Below are 12,798 nucleotides of genomic sequence, written 5' to 3' on the forward strand. Positions count from 1 at the left end.
TCATCTTACCTTCATGCAAACTCTGTAACGGTTACATGTACCTAGTTTTTGTTTGTTATCTCCCACACTAGAACGTTTGTTTCCTTGATATAGGAACTCTTCCTATGCCTTTCTTTGTGTTTTCAAGGCTTAGCACAATGCCTGGAACATAAAATGCATTTAATAAATACTTAGCAAGTGGCTGGTCCGTTGAATAGCATGGTGCAGCAGTTAAACGATAGACTTGGAACTAGAAAGACTTGGGTTAAAATCCCACCACTGAACTCATGAAGTGTATGAGTCAAGTTGGTTAATGCCTCTGAACTTCAGTTTCCTCATCTGTAAAATGATAATGATATCATTTTATCTCTTATCATTTTATCTTTTATGTAGCACCTACATCATGAGAAACTCAAATATATATGTATATATATATACACACATAAGTGTGTATGTGTATATGTATATGTACGTGTGTATGTCTTTGGAAACTTAAAAAAATTCATAAATGTTGGGTCTTTTTAGCTTACACATTGCCTACCTATTGAAGGAAGGTATTTTTCTGGTTTTGGAATAATATTTGCTAATAATTTATGTGGTGTGTACTGTGTGCCATGTACTGTGCTAAGCACTTTCGATATGGTCTTTAGGGTTACTAGGAAAAAAAAAATATCCTATACCCATTTGAGCAATTTCGTTCTAGATTCTGTGCACGTAGTTAATTATGATATTAGTTGCAAGCCGTAGGTGTTGCTTCATTCAGTGATGCTCTGCAACTGTGCATCTTAAAACATTGTACTTTGATGAAACAAAATGGTGGCTGACCCAGAAAGCATTATGGAGGATGCAAATTAGCTGTACGTACACGATGACTTATGCAAAAGAAGGAGCATTAAAAATTTCACTAAACAAATGTATGAGCAGAAAAGAAGGCAGGCCAAATGTGACTCAGGTCAAATGATCTAGGAAAGCCTCCAGCATCTGAATGGGTCCTCTACGGAGGAATTAGGGGAGGTCATGAAAAAGCACACGCAACAGAACGGCTTGGATAGGTTATGATACTCAGTGTCAGTAGGAATACCCATATCTTTGAGATCATGGATCAGTTCAATTCCTCAGACACTTAATTGACTGCTATAAACAAGACTTTGCAGGAGATTCTGGAGCTATTAATATGTTTTCTATGTATCTCATGATGTGAAACTTAAAAAAAATCATATTTGGGTTTCCTAAGAGAAAGCATTCTTCCTCTCTTATGAATGATTTCATGGGTTATTTTTCCTCCTTCATAATGCTAAAAACATTGAAGTTAGTGGTAATTAATTTGAGTAAAGAAAAAAAAAGAAAGATCAGAGTTTGGCTCACTATCATCTTCTTTCCATATGGTAAATGTCTTTTATTTTACGAATGACAGGATGAAAAATATTTTATGTAAAGTACGAAAATAGTATACTTTCTGGCAAAGTCATGATTTCACTTGAAGGGTTCTGTGCTAAATGAACTTGGGAAATTTTCATTGGAAAGAACTGGATTAGCTCCCCACTTTGAGGCCTCACTCTTAGTTTCATTAGATGGCTGGTTAGATGAATTATAGGGAATGCCTTTTGACTATCTCTAAATTTATGCATTGTGTTTTTGCTTTGTCAGATCAAAGTGACTTGGATTTGCTTAATTTGGGGACCAGTTCATAATTTAGTTGCCAAAACCCATCCCCAGCTAACAAGAATAAATGTTAATGTTTACATTCTTTATTGAATTAATTGCTAAGTGAGGATGAACGATTCACACACTTATATTAGGTCTATGAATTAGGAAATAGCCTATCAGACAGTGAAGGCTCTAATGTTTAACAACACTATGCCATCAAGTTATGATTTCCCTGAGCTTCAACATCCTTTCATTTATAATAGTAGAGCTTACAGGAATTCTAAGACATCTACTAGAAGATATTCATTTTATACTTGAAGAAACTGAGCCCCAGAGAGGTTGGGTGATCCAAAGTGACAAAGGTTGCTAGTGGCAGTATTCCTCTACTGTCACAGAGTTAGTAGCACAATGATCTGAAGGGAGTAAAAACATCTTTAAATGGAATTTCCTCTCATTTCCCCTCACTGACCATAGTTTTCCCCATAAGTATCCATCATTAAAACCATTTCTTCTAGTTTACTCCTTATGGTAGAAATTCCTTCTTGATGCAATAGAAGATAGTTTAATCTCCAATTCACAAAGTGGGAGATGTTTAAGAATTTCAGGATATTTGGTAAAATTCCCCATTCCTTATTTTGTCCCCTGGACCATACTTGGATTTCATCAGTGGAAGGAAGTGGGGAAACTTCCAACTCTGCAGAACAAAAAATTGTGGAGATTTTTACAGAGAACTGTGAGGCTAAGTGAACTGCCTAGACTTACAAAGCATGGGACTTGAACCCAGGTTCAAGGTTCTAAATCTGATTCCAGTTGCCTACCCACTAAAACCAGCTGTGTCTTGCTATAATTATAGACCCACAGAATGATACATTTTTAAGCTGTCAGGGATCTTCACGGTTACCTATCATTTTTAATGATAACGAATCTTAGACCATAGTAGAATAGAAACTTGGCCCAGTAAGACAGATGGGAAGTGGTAGAACTAGTATATGAAACTCAGTTTTCTGATTCCCATCCACAACCATTTCTCTTCCACAACACAAATTATTAACTCTAAATTCTTCATTTTATAATTGAGGAAACTGTGTTACAGAGAAGTTAAGGGACTTTCCAGTCTAAGTGAACTGCTAAAATGCATGCCTCTGTCATGCTGTATTTCAGCTATTGCACCGAGGAGTTAGAGCTCACTTGTTAATCAGATAGTGTGCATTAATTACTGTCAAATTATTAAGTTATTTTTTCTCATTATGGTATTTTCACACATTGGAATGGGGGTTGGGGAAAACATACATTAGCTTTGGAAATAAAAGGGTAAATGGAGCACTGGTGACTGCTTTGTAAGAGGTACAATGCTTATTTCAACTAGTATGTACTGAGTGCTCATACTACGTGTTTGTACAAGTATTTGGGATGGGGGTGGCACAAATGACATATACGATGCTGTGCTTTGGAGAGCTTCCCATCGAATTTATAAGTTATGAAATAATTGAGACAATTAGAAAGGAATAGAAGCATATGAACACATTTTAAAATGTGTGGTACCCAGAAGTGGCTAGGAAAAAATAAACAGTGATCTGGCTCAAGTAGGACACTGTGGGAACTATAAGAGAGAAGCAACAGGGCACCAAGCCACCACGAGGTAGACAAAGCACAGAGCATGTTCTTTACTGGTACTGTGAATCATGTGAACTTTCCAGGTACTAGGTGTGTGTGTGGGGGACAACTGTTTATCAAATCAAAGTTCTTTCCCTTCGCTGAGGGTCCCATTCAGAGTAGCAGCAGCTGATGAAAAAAGAAAAAAAGAAAAAGAAAAAAAGAAAAGAAAAACTAACACGTACAGTGCTTTAAGGTTTACAAAGCACTTTATATATATATCATCTCACCTGATTCTCTCAACTACTCTGTGAGGTAGGTGTTATTATCTCCATTTTGTAGATGAAGAAACTGAGGCACCTAGAGGGGGAATGGTTTGCCAGGGTCCCATAGCTCAGAAGTGCTTAAGGCAGGATTTGAGGTAATTACATAATTTAGTTTTTTCCCTCATTATGGTATTTTCACACATCAGAGTGGAGGTCAGGGAAAACGTACATTACCTTTGGAAATGAAAGGGTAAATATAGAAGCACTGGTGATGGTTTTGTGAGAGGTAAAATACCTCATCTGGGCCTCTATCTTCAGGGCTACTTGCTAGCCACCTCCTCAGTCCTCTAAGTCTAGGGAATTGAGTAGATCACTGAGAAGGTGGGATTCACCCAAAAGGAGATTTTCTTAGTCCTTTAGCAACCTTGAGAATATTTCTTTTGGGGGAGTAAGAGGAGAGAATAGGCAAGTATGGCATTTTTGGTAGGTTTCCAGGGCTGTGCAAATCTCTGTGAGGCAGAAACTCATGGTAGAAAGAAAGGGAATTGGTTTAACATGGGTCTGTGAGCTTAGGTATGAGCTCTTTTTATTTATTGGAGAGTTAAATAGAACCTCTCCTGTATTAGATGCCTCATTAGCCCAAATACGTGCATGGGAGATGATAGCCCATTTCCTTTGTTTCTCTCCTGTCTTTCTACTGCTCTTGGTTCACATGGCTCTAGCTCTTTTATTGGCTTTTGGATTGTCACCACTCATCTGGCTCATTAGGTAGGTTGATGGAGGTAAGCACAGGCCTCCCTCCAGAGAACTGAGTCATGGCTACTTGTTGGATTATCTACCCTCTACTCTGTTCACCTTCCTCTGTCACAGAGGGAAGAGAAAGAAAATAAATTTATACAGCACCAACTAGTTGCTAGGTTAATTAAAACCTCATAGCAACCCTGAGAAGGAGGGTTAATATTACCATTTTACAGTTGAGGAAACTGAGGCAGTGTTTCAGTGATGTATCCAGGGTGACATAGCTGGTAAGCATCTGATCAGATTTGAACTCAGGTATTCCTGTCTCAAGGCCAGTGCCCTGTGTTCTATAGTGCCACCTAGAGGCCTCTAAGCACAATCAGCAGGTAACATTCTTGAAAGCTATGCTTGAAGATCTAACGCAGGTATACAGATTTCATTATAAATGGGTTATAGAGAAAGCAACAAGTGCCCAGAATAAAATGAGTTCATACTTCGTTAAAGAGTTATCTTTGTCCTTGAAATTTTGTAGCTTGGGAGGAAGACATGCTATGGACTAAAGAGGTAAAAATGGCTTGTCCAAAACCACCTAGTGGGTTAGTGTCAGAGCTGGTTAGGTCTCCTGATGCATAGCCCAGTGGTCTTCCCACTATAATTTCTTGCTGAACTCAAGTTAGCACAGCTGTAGTTTCTGTGACTTTAATTTGAACCTCAGTTCCCACATTGGCATTTCACTGGAGATGGAGAAGAAGCATGATTTCATCCTTGATTAGATGCCAAAAGTACACTAATTGAGAACCAGACTATGTGACAGGGGCCTCCAGAGGGGTGGGGACTGTTAATAACAGTGTGTGAATTAAAAGAAACAGGACCCATTAATTTTAATATTCTAAAAGTAACAGCAAATAGGGCCAATCTGCCTCCAAATTATAGGGAAAAAATAAATGTATCTAGAGGGAATGCCTCAGCTTTTAAAAATTAATAACTTTTAGTATTCATAATTAGAAAGACTGCTGAATTTCAGTCTTTTTTTTTTTTTGGCAATTCAGCACCAAGTGTCCTGCTTCTCACTTATACCTAAAGCAAGAAGATCCATGATGTAATAGTTACCTGAGGGCCCCTGATCATTCTTTCCTCATATGAAGAAAGAGAGGACATTTGTTTTTCTATGTGGAGGATAAAGACTTAGAACAATGTAAAATGAATTTCTTGTGAGGTCATGAATTCCTCCTTGGGTTTGTTTTCATTGTCGACTTTCTTTCTACAAATAAGAAACAATTTGGTAGTGTCTATTTTACCCCTTCAGTTACTCAGTTGTGTTTTATTGGAGAAAAATGTGGACAGCATACAATCACAACAGATAGGCTTCTGGAGCCTATAAATTGTGTTTTGCTTGACTTGTCAAAAAGATAGAAATCTCAGCATGTGCTGTCTACTTCCCTCAAACTCTTCCTAACCCTAGGCAGATCTCACTCCCCCACATATCCCAGCTGTTTTCAGCTACTGTATGCCCTCTTCTAAATTCATTAACCTTCCTGCAAGCAGTCTATTAGAGTTCATACTTGAGAAATTATGGGTGGAATAGGAAATACTTGTCTTTTGGATTGACTGCATTTCCTCCCCCTTCAGGAAGCTCCTGTGTTCTGGCTGAACAATCATAACTATTCCAAATGTAGGGTTTCTTCCCCCCCCCCCAAATTAGTAGAAGTCTAAATCACCCCAGACAAAATGAGATTTGCTAATTAGGAAAGGTCTCGTTCATAATCAATATTAAAACCTGTTGAATGGACAGCAAACATTTCAGTGTTAACCCAAGTGATAGCACATCAATAAATTGCAGGCATTTTTCATGAGGCTTAAACAAATAGTCTATAAAATTAATTATTACTTATTTGGTCTGAATGAGTTATTCCAAGTTCCTTGGGTTTGAATTTGTGTGAATGTGAAGATCATCTGAAAAGAAATTCCAGTGATTTTATGCATCCTTTGAGGAGGGGAGGAGGGGTAGAGGATAAGAAGGGAATGTTTTATTCAGTGGCACTTTCAGTAAGCAGAATTTTTGCCGTATTAAAAATTTCTATGAATATTACCTACTTAATATCTATAAATTTTCTTCCATCACATTAAAAAATCAAAGAACTGAAAAAACAGCAGTGAAATGGACCTGAAGAAATTGTTTATTGCTTTCCGTTGCCTGTAGATAGAATAAGCCCCGGACTAGAAAATGCGAAACCTGGGTTTTGGTCTTAGCTTGATTATTAACTAGCTAGATGATTTTGGGCAAGACTCTAGCTTGAAATTTCTCATCTGTTAGGATAGAACGTAGACTTAGTCTGGCATATTAGTTCAAAGTCTCGTCTTGGAGTCAAGATGAGCTGAGTTCTAGTCTTGCCTCTGAAATAGAGTGTCACCACGGATGCCACTTTAATATCCATGGCAACTATCTTAGAGCAAAAGTTGAAGAAGAGCTATTGATATATTTTGCAAGAGGAAGTTTTTATGTCAGGAGATCCCATGGATGAAGTTTCAGAACTAGACCCACCCCTTGCATCTGTCCCTCCCTAAAATGAGAGTGAAGAAAGGAGTCAGGGTCTGATTAGATGAGGTCTAAACGATCTTCTAGCTCTAAGACTCTAGGATTTATTCATAGAAGCTCTCCAGACTCGTATCTTTTTATTTTTTCCCAAGACACATATACCAAAATATTCATTGCAACAACTTGCCTCCTTCTTGGAGGCAAGAAGGCATTTGAGTTCAAATGCCAACTTCAGATGCTCATGTGACCTGGGACAATTAACTTCTCAACCTCAGTTAATTCATCTGTAAAATGGGCATAACCTCACTGGATAGTTGTTAATATCAAATGATGTAAACATGTATAAGGCTTTGCATACCTTAAAGGGACAGGAACTGGCCTTTGGTAAAGGAAACTGTCTACCAGCGCAGGTCAGGTACCTTCTTAGTAATTCATGGTTTTAGACAGTTGCTTAGAGCACTGAAAATTTAAGTGAATAATTGCCTACTGAGTCATAAGCAATCCAAAAGCGTTTGCTAAGTGCTTATGTGCCAAGCGCAACACTTAGCATTGGGATTACAAAGAAAGACAGAAACAAACCTTGCCTTCCAGGAGCTTACACTTTTAACTTATAAGTGTCTGAGCCGGGCTTCCTGGCTCCAAATGCCAGTTCTCTATCCACTATACCATACTGCCGACCTTAAGAAACTCTACATATTTGCCATTCATATTATCCCAAAAGTACTTTTTGACAGAGCAAAGATCTGAAAGCATATTAGCTAAAGAAGAAGAAGCAGGGAAACAGTATCTATAATGACTCCAATAATATAAATGGAAAGGACACAATAAATGAAGTTTAAAATTACATAATTCTAAGGGCCAACCTTGGCCTGGAAAGAAGGATTAAATGTGCCTCCCAACCATTCTGTTTAGACTTGGGGTGGATGGGTATGTTCACAGAACATTTCATATACTTTTGACTTAGTTGGTTAGTTTTATTGAACTATTACCCCTCCCTTACTCTTTTTTATTCTTAGTTACAAAGATGGGGGTGGGGTGGGGAGTGGGGAGGAATATATTCAGAAATGAAGGTGATTTAAAAACAGAAGATGTCATCTTTTAAAAAGGACTTCCAAGAAAAGAGTCCTCTACTTCCCATTCTATCGGGTAGGACTTTCACAGTAGTCATGGACATAGGCAAGACTGATTACTGCTACTGGGGTGGCTGACCATAGAGGGAGGGCACATGGAGGTCAAGGGGGATACCCCATCCATAAGGAAGAGATCACATCATCTGGACACTCATCAGCACTTCAATGCCCTGTGCTGGGGCTAGGGAATGAGCTGACATGGATTTGACACAGTATGGGAGCGTCTTCAAAGTCACCTGTCAACAGTTGTTTGCTGGGGTCAGCCTGGCCTGGGCTGTCCTGGGCAGGACCAGCAGCTGCTAATCCTTTGCTTTAAGCTGAGTCTGACAATAGCATACCCAGATAACTAGGGATCAGTGACTTGGCATGTGTTCCTGTGTTATCTGCAGGACTGCTAAATAATAGCGGTAACCCTAAACATGAAATCCCTGTTTCCTGGGCAGACAATGCTAGCTAGCTATTAGCACTGTTTGTACAAAATTGTGAGTGAGAACCCTTAGAAAAAGAATGAATGAAATCAAAGGGGAATCTTCACCTAAATGATTTGTAAACTAAAAATCAAAAAGTGACATTTCATGCCTGCAGCAGTTCACCAGAGTGATTGGGATAGATTTGTAGCCATAGCAAAAATTCCCTCATCAACTTCTCTATCTCATCATGGTGTGGAGGTGATGCTGGGTTCTCTCAGGTGTTACCAGCAGAAGATAAGCATAGACAAATCCTGTGACACTAGGAAACCTAAAACACTCCCCATTAAAGACTATAGTTCCATTATTGAATAATAGCCTGGATACTTTTAAAGATATCCATCACAAGAAGGCTGAACAGATGATTATTTTTTTGGACATAACAAGTCATAAGAAGTGGTTACTAAGCTTTATGGCAAATCGAATGGAGGGAAGACCTTGGGGTTGAAAAACTTAGGGATCAAGTATTGTTTACAATATATGCTGGCTTGGTGAGCATTGTCCTGGCTTGGCAAATTACTTAAATTTTTAATATTCCAATCAACTCTCTAAGACTATGTGTTACATAAAAAACTGCCATTCTTTTGGCATGTCTTCCAAACATGCCTTCCTTTGGAAGGATTTTACTCAACAGATTCCAGAACACTAATGAAACCATAAGTCTTGACCAACCCCCCCGCCAAAAAAAAAAATAAAATGAACCCAAAACAAAAACAATTTAAAAAGGGATCAATGATATATTGGGTAGTCAGTCTGATTTGGTGTGCAGAGTGATGGATTTGGAGTCAGGGGTTTTCTATTTAAATTTTTACCTTGGACATTGGAGAACTATATGACAATAGGCTAATGGTATATTTTGAAATGATACTACCTGTGAATTATTTTAATTAATAATTAATATTAGTAAAGGTGTTAGTTTGGTATAATGGAAAGTGACTAAATTTAGAGGGATAAGCTTGATACAATGGGATTCCAGCTGTGCCCCTTGAGTTAAAAGTCTTAACTATCCATGTGATCCTGAATAATCCTCTAACTTCTCTGGGTCTCAGTTTCTTTATTTTGTAAATTGAGGAGGAAGCTTTAGAGGACTATATAATTTCTAATGCCCCCTTCAGTTATAAACTCATATTCCTATGATCCTGTGATCTATGTAGCAATGAAATAAATTAGGAGAATGATAATATATACTAATTTAGAAATGGTGTTCAGTGGTTTTTTTTTTTCTGACCAGAAGCAACTCTCATCTGTCCCATCTTTGCTTAAATCCCTTCAAAATCCGATCAAACTTGTTTTCATAGAAGATAAAAACATATCGATGTGGGGTGGGGGAATGCACAGAGAGCATCTATGGGTGGAAATGAATAATAGGCAGCTTTCTTTCCTGAGGGGTGAATCATATTTACGTAATCTTGGTAGCATCTTGAAATGGAGCTTGGTAGAAATGTGGTAGAGGCCTTGTCTTCCTCCTCTGCTTTGGGGAATGTCCCTTTCTGAAGTGTGACATGAGAAGAGAAACCTTCTCTGGACTCTACTAATCTCGATGAGCACAAAATTACTATATATAGTATGAGTAATCAATAATGATGATGATGATAATTAATAGGTATGTAGCACCTTATATATTTGAGGCATTGTGCTAAAGGCTTTACAGATGTTATCTCATTTGATCCTCACAACAACCTTGGAGGGTAAGTGCTATTATGATCTCCATTTTACAGAAGAAGAAACTGAGGAAAACAGAGGTGTTTTAAACTACAAGGAACCCACTGAACATATGACAATTTTTTGATGAATTTGTGATCTCCCTCTCCAGTACTTTCTCTACTGGAGTATAAGCGTCCATGCTTTTGTTATCTAGTGTTCCTTTTGTCCGTGCCTTCTAGAAGTCCTCCATAGATGACCTCTCCAGAATGCCAGAGGCCTCCTTCTCTGTCTTTTAACATTCCATGCAGCACATGAGTCATCCATCTGTTATCCCTCACCCTTGCCACATGAGCAGCCCACCTGCTTTTCCCCTGTTATGGCTTTCCAGGGATTATAGAGTGACGCAGAGGAAACTTGGATTTATCTAAGTGCTTTATTGGCCCACATAGCCCCAGCTTGTGGCTATAGAGAATCAACTTTCACTGCAAAACAGTAGCTAGAATTCCCCTTCTCCCAGAAATCCTGGACTTCCTATTTCTGAATTCAACAAATTCACTCTTTTTGAAGAGTCTACTATGCACATGGCACAGGGCTAGGTGCTAAGACTTCAAAGACAGAAGCAAAACCACCTCTGCCCTCAAGGTGCTTAAACTCTACTGGAAGAGGGATACAGCATGGGTACAGTTAAGTAAATATATATGGTCCCTTACAGGACAGGCATTTGTTGTTGGTCATTTATACGTTAAAAACCAGGGTTTTGAAATGGAGGCTTGAGATAGAGGGCAATACATTGGTTTAACTCTACTGGATTTTATTTTAATGTTGTTCTTATTTCCCCCCTCCCTTACCTTTGCATGGGTGGCCAAAATACTTTGGGAGATAGCAGCTTTAAATTAAATACTTTTGTGTGATGATCAACACTTTATTAAGCATCCATTTATGCCAGGTAGTGTCTAACAGATGCTGAGGATACCAATTTGAAAGGAAGATGCTCCATGTCACTCTAAGAGCTTATGTTTTACTATATGTGTGTTTACACAATATGTGTGTATATCTATCTATCTATCTATCTATCTATCTATAGTCATATCCTTACCCCAATATATACTGAGAGAGTATCATTAATAACTGGGGAGAATCAAGTGAAGCCCTTCTAAGAGGTGACACTTACATTGAGTCTCAAAGGAAGGTAAGGGTTCCAAGAGAAAGAACGGAAGATTCTGAACATTACAACTCAGGCTGAGATTCAGCCCCAGACAAGACCTATTCAAAAGACAGCAAATATCTGAGGGTTCCATTTACCTACGTGTCTGTTTTGTGTTCCCAAAGTGCTTGATCCCTGTAGGTAAAAATTTTCTTTCTGGAGTGAAAAGCCCTACATATAACCAAGTCCCTGGGAACTGACAGACTTTGGTGGGGGGAACATCTGAAAGATTTCTCTCTTCTGATACTGGATGTGTGAAGAGCCCACCTCCCCAACTAAAAGAGGTGAAGTCTAAATCTTAGAACCTATTCCTCTTCATATGGAAAAGAAGTAGCACTTAGGTGAGGACTTCAGCTGAAGCTAGGACACGTAAGTGGGGAGAAGGTCCCTGATCCCATATCTAGAAGGCAATGAGCGGTGACCATGATAGCAGTACTTAGTAGCAGTCTTCAGACCAGTAGAACCATAACAATATCAAGGCAGAAACTGCATGTTGCCTGAGTCTAGTAAGGAACAAACTTGGCACAAATAGAGGGAGGAGATCACTAGAAGACAACAAAAGTCCCACAGCAGAGGATGCACTGTGTTGTTTGTGAACGTGTCTATCTTGGCTACATATATACTTTTTGTGTGCACTCTACATGTGATTACAATTTCTGCTTATGGGATGGGCATTTGTGGGAGAGTGCCCTGATTTCCAGGAAAAAAATATTTTCTTACCATTTTTCTTACTACATTCTTTTACTGAAAGCTTTTACTTTGAACCCGTTGTATCCTCTGGTTGACTAATAAAATTAAACAGTAAGTAAAGGCATCAAATACCTGAATTTGAGTATATAAAACAACACAGAATACACTGAACCTGGGACAGCTTTTCTAGGATGCTTACATTTAAGACAAGGTTATCCCAGGTGATATAAATATAAAATTTATGCAACATTAATTTCCAAGCAACAAGAGAGTCAACAAATAAAGGGATCAGGGAAGGCATCATGGAGGAGATGGCACCAAACCGTCCTCTGAAAGGATCTCTAGGGATTCTAAGAGACACAATTGAGGGGCAGGCACATTTCAGACAGGAACCATGGGTATTGTGTGGTCAAAACATAATGAGAGAAGGAAGGTGTGTCACGTGAGGAGAACAGGTAATAGACCAACTTAACCTGAATGGGCTAGAGATGAAGGGATTGTCAGGATCTGAATAGATAAAGTTTGGGGAAGGAGGAATTTTAGGCATGTGGGAAGGCATGAGCAAAGTCACAAAAAGAGGGACTTGCAGGGCAATTTTAAGGGATGGAATGTAATTCATTTTGTCTTGAGTGTAGTGGTTAGGTAGGGCTACTGATATAATAGAGGTTCAAAGGCCAGATTGTAGAAGACTTTAAGTTTCAGTTTAAGAACTCAGAATTTGCCTGGTATTTAAGTGGTCAGCCTTTTACCTAAGGTCCTTATATGGAAGATGGATTTGGAGGCAGAGACATATTAGGAAGCCAATTGTACTTGTCCAGGAAGGTGGTAATGAGGGGATTATATTAGTCTAATGATAGTCGTAATAGAAGCAAAATTTTAACTTAGGACATTTAAAAAAGCATTT

This window comes from Notamacropus eugenii, chromosome 3, assembly GCF_028372415.1.
Source record: "Notamacropus eugenii isolate mMacEug1 chromosome 3, mMacEug1.pri_v2, whole genome shotgun sequence".
NCBI lineage: Eukaryota > Metazoa > Chordata > Mammalia > Diprotodontia > Macropodidae > Notamacropus > Notamacropus eugenii.